Source organism: Neofelis nebulosa, chromosome 2, assembly GCF_028018385.1.
Source record: "Neofelis nebulosa isolate mNeoNeb1 chromosome 2, mNeoNeb1.pri, whole genome shotgun sequence".
Taxonomy (NCBI): domain Eukaryota; kingdom Metazoa; phylum Chordata; class Mammalia; order Carnivora; family Felidae; genus Neofelis; species Neofelis nebulosa.
In genome coordinates this window covers 151,917,171-151,925,851 of record NC_080783.1, presented here as the reverse complement: position 1 = coordinate 151,925,851, position 8,681 = coordinate 151,917,171, and positions in this window count along the sequence as shown.

Here is an 8,681-nt window from a genome sequence, read left to right as displayed (position 1 = left end):
AAAGGGGAGATAATGCTCACAAGTTCCAAACTTCCTGATGGCCTGCAAGTGAGGATTTTTAAGGGAAAAATTTGGGGCAGGGCCTCCTGAAAAGATGGGTGTCGTTTATTGGAGACCCCTGAGGTCATTCTAGCTGGTGTTGGTGCTGCTTCATCTGGTCCCCTTGAGGTTTTGCCCACCTCAAGAGACTTGGATTCTACTAAGAAAGAAGTATCTTTATTCTTGATGTTAGAGAACTCATTAGGTACATCTGGTGATTATATATATCTCTGGGGTAGTGCTTGTTAACTACTTGTCCTACAGTTTCCTTTGAATGATAAGAGAACATTCTTACCCTTGAGTGTATCCAGTCCCTGGTGGGTCTGGCCATGACTGGAGTTGATAGGACTTCTGGTGTTTCTTCTCCCATCTGAACGGGCAAGATGGACATCAAGTGCATTTTGGACTATAACAAAATACAACTGATATAAATTTCAAAGAGGCTACAAGGTAGGAATATGTTTAAGTTTCTAAGAGACTGCCAAACTGGTTTCCGAAATGATTGTGCCTTTTTATGTTCCCCTCAGGAATGTATGGGAGTTCCAGTTGTTCTACATTCTCAGCATTGGTATAATTATTCTTTTTTTATTTTGGTCATTTTAGTAAGTGCGTAGTAATATCTTTTTGTGAATTTAATTTGCAATTTCCTGATGAACAATGATGTTGAACATCTTTTCAAATGCTAATTGTCCATTCACACATCTTTTCTTGGGGTAGTCCCTATTCAAATATTTTCCCTACTTTTAAATGCAGTTGTTTGATTATTTTTTATTATTGAGTTTTGAGATTTCTTTATTCCGGATATAAGCCTTTCATCAAGTATATGACTTACAAACGTTTTCTTCTAGTATGTGACTTGCCTTTACATTTTCTTAATAATTTCTTTTGAAGAGGGACGCCTGGGTGGCTCAGTGGATTAAGCGTCTGACTTCAGCTCAAGTCATGATCTCATGGTTGGTGGTTTGAGCCCCATGTAGGGCTCTGTGCTGACAGCTCAGAGCCTGGAGCCTGCTGTGGATTCTGTCTCCCTCTCTCTCTGCTCTTCCCCTGCTCGTGTGCACTCTCCCACTCTCTTTCTCAAAAATAAATAAACTTTAAAAGTTTTTGATTTTAATTTCTTGTTGCTTATTGCTACTATATAGAAGCAAAATTAATTTCATATATTAATCTTATATCTTGTAATCTTGTTAAACTTGGTTTTCAAGTAGGTTTTTTGTAGATTTCATTTGATTTTCTACATAGACGATTATGTTGTCCTCAAAGTCAGTTTTGCTTCTTCTTTTTCAATATGCCTGTTTTAATCTCTTTCTTACCTTAAATCACTGGCCAAACTCTCTGGCACAATATTAAATGGATGTAGCAATTACAGCCATTCTTGTTTTGTTTTTGATCATAAGGGAAAACATCCAGTCTTCAACTAATAAGTATGATGTAGCCTAGTTTTTGGTAAATGTCTTTTAATCAGGTTATGGAAGTACCCTTCTATTCCTAGTTTGTTAAGAATTTTTATCAGGTATTGATGTTGGATTTTTGTCAAATGCTTTTCTGCATCTATTTAGAGGATTGTATTTTTTTTTCTTTTTTAGTTTGTTAATGTGGTGAACTACATATATTGATCTTCTATTGTTAAATCAATGTTGCATGCCTCAGATAAATCCACTTAGTCATAATGTATTATCCTTTATTATTGGAGTGATTTTGCTTAAATCTTATAGAATTTTAGCATCTATAAAAGATATTGGTTTGTAGTTTTCCTTTTTATGATATCTTTATCTGGTTTGGTATTAAGATAATGCTGGCTTCATAGAATTAATTGAGAAGTAATGTCTCTTCTTCAATTTTCTTCTTTTTAATTTTTTTAATGTTTATTTATTTTTGAGAGACAGAGACAGAGAGACAGAGCACGAGCAGGGGAGGAGCAGAGAGAGAGGGAGACACAGAATCCGAAGCAGGCTTCAGGCTCTGAGCTGTCAGCACAAAGCCCGACGCACGGCTCGAACTCATGAACCGTGAGATCATGACCTGAGCCAAAGTCACTTAACTGAGTCACGCAGGTGCACCTTCTCTTCAATTTTCTGAAAAAAATTGTGTAGTACTAGTATAATTCCTTTCTTAAATAATTTGTAGAATTCACTACTGAAGCCTTATCTCTTTGGACTTTTCTTTGTGGAAAGGTTTTTAACTATAAATTCAATTTCTAAACAGATACAGAGATATTTAGATCATTTCATTATTCCTGAGTAAACTTTGAAAGTTTGTGTCTTTCAAGAATTTTGTCACTTTCCTCTCAATTGTGGTGTTTTTGGGTGTAAAATCAGTCATGATGTCTCTTTATAATAATTATAATATCTATAGAATCTTTAATGATGTCACCTGTCTCATTTGTGATATTATAATTTGAAACTATTCCTTTTTTCTGTATTAATTTAGGAAGAGGTTTATCAGTTTTATTGCTTTTTCTCTAAGAATAACCTTTGGTTTCAGTGACTGTTTTTGTTTTCTGATTCTTTTGCTTGTTTTTGCTCTGATAAGTATTTTCTTTCTTCTGCTTACTTTGTTGCTGTTGTTTTCTAGTTCTTAAGATGGGAGCTGAGATCATGGATTTGAGACCACTTTCACTTTCTGATGTATTTAGTGCTCTCAGTTTCTCTCTCCAAGTAGTCTTCTAGTGGCATTCCACAAATTCTGATATGTTGTGCTTTTATTTTCACCTACTTTAAGTAGTTTCTAATTTCTATTTTGATTGCTTCTCTTTTTGACCATGAAGAGTGGGTATTCAACTGGTGTAAAGTTTCAGTTATGCAAAATAAATAAGTTCTAGAGATCTGTTATACAGGGTTGTGCTTATAGTTAATAATACTGTATTGTGCACTTAAAAATTTGTTTAGAGGTGGGGCGCCTGGGTGGCTCCGTTGGTTAAGCATCTGACATCAATTCAGGTCATGATCTCACGATTCTTGAGTTCAAACCCCGCGTGGGATTCTGTGCTGACAACTCAGAGCCTGGAGCCTACTTCAGATCCTGTGTCTCGCTCTCTCTCTGCTCCTCCCCAGCTTGCTCTCTGTCTCTGTCTCTCTGTCTCTCTCTCTCTCTCTCAAAAATAAAGACAAACATTTTAAAAAATGGTTAAGAGGGTAGAGCTCATGTTAGTGTTCTTACCATGACATAATTAATTTAAAAGGAATATCTTCATAAGCTCTAAAAACTAAAATACAGCACTAAAATTAGATATAAAAATTGCAACACAAAAATGCATAGAAAAATAACTGAAAGGAAAAAAATGTCATAACATTCTTTTACCAGTGTTAACATGTTAACATTCTTGCTATATCAATCATGAAATAATGGGTGACATTCCTTTTGCTTTTTTATATTTTGAATTTTCTTTGAAATTTATAAACTTTATAAAATGAAAATTATATAGTATATCATATAATACATTTGAAAATAATTATAATTTGTCTCTTGTTTCTAATTAAAATACTGATTTTCTTTAGGACAAAACAATAATCTTTTAAAGAAATTTAAAACTTTTTATTCCTTTGTGTCAATTCACATTTCCATCTGTTGTCTTTTATTCCTTCTGCATGAAGCAGTTCCTCAACATTTCTTATAGTGTGAGTCTATCAGCAAAGAATTCGTGAGCCTACTGACAAAGACTTCTCTCAGGTTATTATTTGTTTCTTTATTTCTTTACCATCTTAAGTTCAGTAATGTTCAGTGTATTTACATTTTTGTGCAACAGATCTCCAGAACTATTTCATCTTGCAAAACTGAAACTTTGTTACTGATTGAATAGCAACTCCCCATTTCCTCGCCCTTGGCAATCACCATTTTATCTGCTTCTATGAGTTTGACTAGATACCTCATATAAGTGAAATCCTAATATATTTCTTTTTGTGACAGGCTTATTTCACTTAACATAATGTCCCCAAGGTTCAGTCATGCGATAAGATATGATGGATTGTTTTTGTTTTTAAAGATGAATAATATTCCATTGTATTTATCTGCCACATTTTAAAAACTCATTTATCCATAATAAGCATTCAGTTGTTTCTACCTCTTAGCTATTGTAAATAATGCTACAAAGAACATGGGTGTGTAATCTGAGTTCCTGATTTCAATTATTTAGACATATACCCAGAAATGGAATTGTTAGATCCTATAGTAGCTTTACTTTTAATTTTTTGAGAAACTTTCATATTGGTTACCATAGTAGTTGCACCATTTTGCATTCTACCAACAATATGAAAAGGTGCTAACTTCTCCAAATCTTCCCCAACACTTGTTATTTTCTCATCTTTAAAAAATACTTGTTCATTTTGAGAGAGAGAGAGAGAGTGTGCAGGGAAGGGGCAAAGAGAGAGGGAGAAAGAGAATCCCAAGCAGGCTCCATGTGTCAGCTCAGAGCCCCACGTGGGGCTAGATCTCACAGAATCAGATGCTTAACCAGCTGAGCTACCCAAGTGCCCCTTTCTCATTTTTATAATGACCATCCTAATGGACAGGACGTTATATCTCATTGTGGTTTTTGATTTGCGTTTCTGTAATGATTAGTAATATTGAATATCGTTTCATTCACTTGTCATTCATTTGTATATCTTCTTTGGACAGTGAGTTGGGAAGGGGCAACAGAGAGGGGATCAGAGGATCTGAAGCAGGCTCCACACTGATAGCAGAGAGCTCAATGCAGGGCTCAAACCCGTGAACTGAGAGATCATGACCTGAGCCGAAGTCGGAAGTTTAACCAACTGAGCCACCCAGGCGCCCCATCCTTTGCCCATTTTAAAATCAAGTTAGTTGATTTTTGTTATTGTTGTTGAGTTCTAGGAATTCTTTATATATTCTGGATACTAACTTCTTATCAGACATATGGTTTGCAAATATTTTCTTCCATTCCATAGGTTGCCTTTTTACTCTACTGATTATTTTCTTTGATGCACAAAAGTTTTTAAGTTTGATGTGTCTCATTTGTCCATTTTTGCCTTTAGTGTCTGTACTTCAGGTGTCATATCCAAGAAATTATTGCCAAATCCAAATCATGAAGCTTTTCCTCTATGTTTTCCTCTGGGAGGTTTGTAGTTTTAGGCATTACATTTAGGTTGTTAGTTAATTTTGACTTAGTTTTCATAAATGGTTTAAAGTAAGTGTTATACACTGACTTCATCCTCCTCAAATTCATATATTGAACTCATGGCCCCCAATGTGACTGTATTTGGAGATATGGGGCCTGCAAGGTGGTAATTGAAGTTACATGAGGTCATAAGGTGGGGCCCTAATCCAGTAGGACTGGTGTCTTTATGAAAAGAGATACCAGAGTGCACAAGCAGAGTACAGGGCATGGAAGGACACAGAGCAAAGACTGCCACTTACAAACCAATGAGAGAGGACTCAGGAGAAACCAAACCTGCCCACACCTTCATCTTGGACTTCTAGCCACCAGAACTATGAGAAAAACATTTCTATCATTTGAGCCACCCAGTCTGTGATATTTTCTTATGATAGCACTAGCAAACTAATACAGGAAAGGTTGAACTTCATTCTTACGTAGTGGATATCTAGCTTTCCCAATGCCATTTGTTGAAGAGACTTTTTAGTTGTTGTATATATGAAAACAATCTTTATTTTACTTTATTTGGTAAAAAGATATTTGCACTGGATGGATTAACTTAAATTCATAGATTTTTTTTCTTTCAGTGTTCTTTATTTTTATTTTTTTGTTTATTTATTTATTTTGAGAGACGGAGACAGAGACAGAGCATGAGTGAGGGAGGGGCAGAGAGAGAGGGAGACACAGAATCTGAAGCAGGCGCCAGGCTCTGAGCTGTCAGCACAGAGCCCTACACGGGGCTTGAACCCACGAACCAGGAGATTATGACCTGAGCTGAGGTTGGATGCTTACCTGACTGAGCCACCCAGGCGCCCCACTTTCAACATTCCTTAAATGTTGCTCCACTGCCTTCTTACTGCATTGTTCCACTGAGAAATCTGCTGTCATCTTTATCTTTGTTCCTCTGTTTTTAATATGCCTCCTCACAGCTGCTCTACGCGTCTGTTTTATCTTTTGCTTTGAGCAATTTGATCATGATGTTTCCTTGTGTAGCTTTCTTCATGTTTCTTTTACTTGGGGTTTAAGAAGCTTCTTTGATCTTTGGCTTTACAATTTTCATTAAATGTGGAAATTTTCACCCATTATTTCTTCAAACATTTTCATTCTGTCTCCCTCTTTCCTCATGTCTTTTAAGCACTTCAATTGTATATACACTGTGTCATTTGAAGTTGTCCCATAGCTCATTGATGCTCTTTTCATTTTTTAAAAAATTATTTCTTTCTGTGTATTTCGTTTTGGATAGTTTCTGTTGCTATGCTTTCAATTTCATTCATCTTTCCATTGGCAATATTAAATCCATGCATTTTCAATGGAGGGACTGTCTCTCCAAGAAGGCAAAATTTAGTTCTTGGGAGGTAAAAATGTCTTTTACAGCATATGTGTGATTATAAATGTCATGAGAGATGGAGGTTTTAGGGTGGGGGGATATCCAAAAAGTTGCTTGGGGGTGTTAATAAGAAAAGTTGAGAAAGTTGATATAATCTGCTAATAATACACAGGATATTTTTCATCTCGACATCAGACATTGTAGTTTTTTTTCCCTCTTAACATTACATTTATTTTTGTAATGTTTATTTATTTTTGAGAAAGAGAGAGACAGAGAGACAGAGCAGGGTTGGGGCAGAGAGACAAGGAGACACAGAATCTGAAGCAGGATCCAGGCTCTGAGCTGTCAGCACAGAGCCCGATGAGGGGCTCCAACTCATGAACTGTGAGATCATGACCTGAGCTGAATGGTGGCTTAACCGACTGAGTCACCCAGGCACCCCTCTCTTGAGATTACATTTAGATCCATTTCATATCTTCTATGTTTCTATTTAACTTTTTGAACAAATGGGATGCAATTATAATAGCTGTTTTAATATCCTCATTCATAATTCTAACACCTGTGTCGGTTTTGGGTGAGTTTTGGCTGATTGAGTTTTGTCCTCATTAAAGGTCATACTTTTCTGTTTCTTTCATATTTGATAATCTTTTATTAATGTTAGAAATTGTAATTTTACCTTGTTTTTGTATTTCTATAAATATTCTTAAGCCTTGTTCTAAATGCAGTTAATTTACTTGAAAGAGTTTAATACTTTTAGGTCTTGCTTTTAAGATTTCTTAAGTGATACCAGAGTAGCATTTAATTGAGGGCTAATTATTCCCAAATACTGAGGCAAGACTTTTGGGTTCTACCCACTGCCCCATGAATTATGATGTTTTTCAGGTTGGCTGCCCCTAGCCTTTTGTGAATCCTGGATACTGTTATCTCTGATCCCTTTGGAAGATTCTTTCCCCAGCCCCTCAGGTAGTTTCTTCACATGCATGCATACTTGTACTAATCAATATTCTGATGAGTAATCAAGAGGAACCCTCTGCAATTCTCCAGATCTCTCTCTCTCTCTCTCTCTCTCTTTTTCTCCCTCTTCCTCTCCTTCTCATTCTCTCTTCTGCATTATTCTGTCCTGCAAACTCTAACCACCTTGATCTCCCCAGACTTCGAGCTCCATTTCAGCTAAATAAGTTTTCTGGGATTATCCTGGGTTCTCCCTCCCTGTACCACAACCTGAAAAGTAAGGTACTAACCGTGGACAAGTATTGGGCTCACTTCGTGTCTTCCTTCCCTCACAGATCATCTTTCATTGCCTGGTATACCCAGGGTCTTGAAAACTGTTGTTTCATATATTTTTTTTCCTTTGGTTGTTTCACGTGAGAATATAAATCTAGTCTGTTATTCCATGTTATTCAGAAGTGGAAGTCCATAAGCCAGAATTAGCATAAACTTTTTTTCTTTTGCTTCCATATCCAATCCATCAGAAATTATTATTGGATGTACCATTAAAATGTATCCAGAATCTTACCATTGTTTACCATCTCTATAACTACCAAATAATGATGGGTACAAACCACCATGATCTCTCAAAGATTCTTTCAATAGTCTTATAATTGACCTCCCTTCTCCCACTTGCAATCTATTTATCTACTATCCTAAAATAACAAGTAAAAAATGTCCTATTACAATTTTAAGCCATATTATGTAACTCTTGTATTCAAATTCCTCCAGTGTCTTTTTATTTTTAAAAAAATTTAAGCTCTTTAAAATCCCCTATAATGTTCTAAGTGATATACTTCAATTAAAGCTCACCTCCTACTATTCTCAATTTTCTCCATCCACCCTGACACTACTATTTCTAGAATATGAGAAGTGTACAGGTACCATTGATCTTTGAATTTGATGTTCTCTTTACCCAGAAGAGTCTTTCCTCATATAGGCATAAAAATGTTTGCAGTGTGACAAACTTTGTGCTTAATACTCAAGATAAAATACCCTTATTTATCTATGCAGTCATTAAACAAACATTATGTAGTATAATTGTGAATAAAATGCACCTAGTAACTGTCTTCACAGAGTCTATAGACCATGTAGTAAGAGAGACAGTTAAACATTGATTCATCAGTTAATTCACCAAATATTTATTGAGCACCTACGCCTAACATTGTGTACTGAATTATGGGAAAATAACAGTGAAGAGAACATTTAAATAATCTG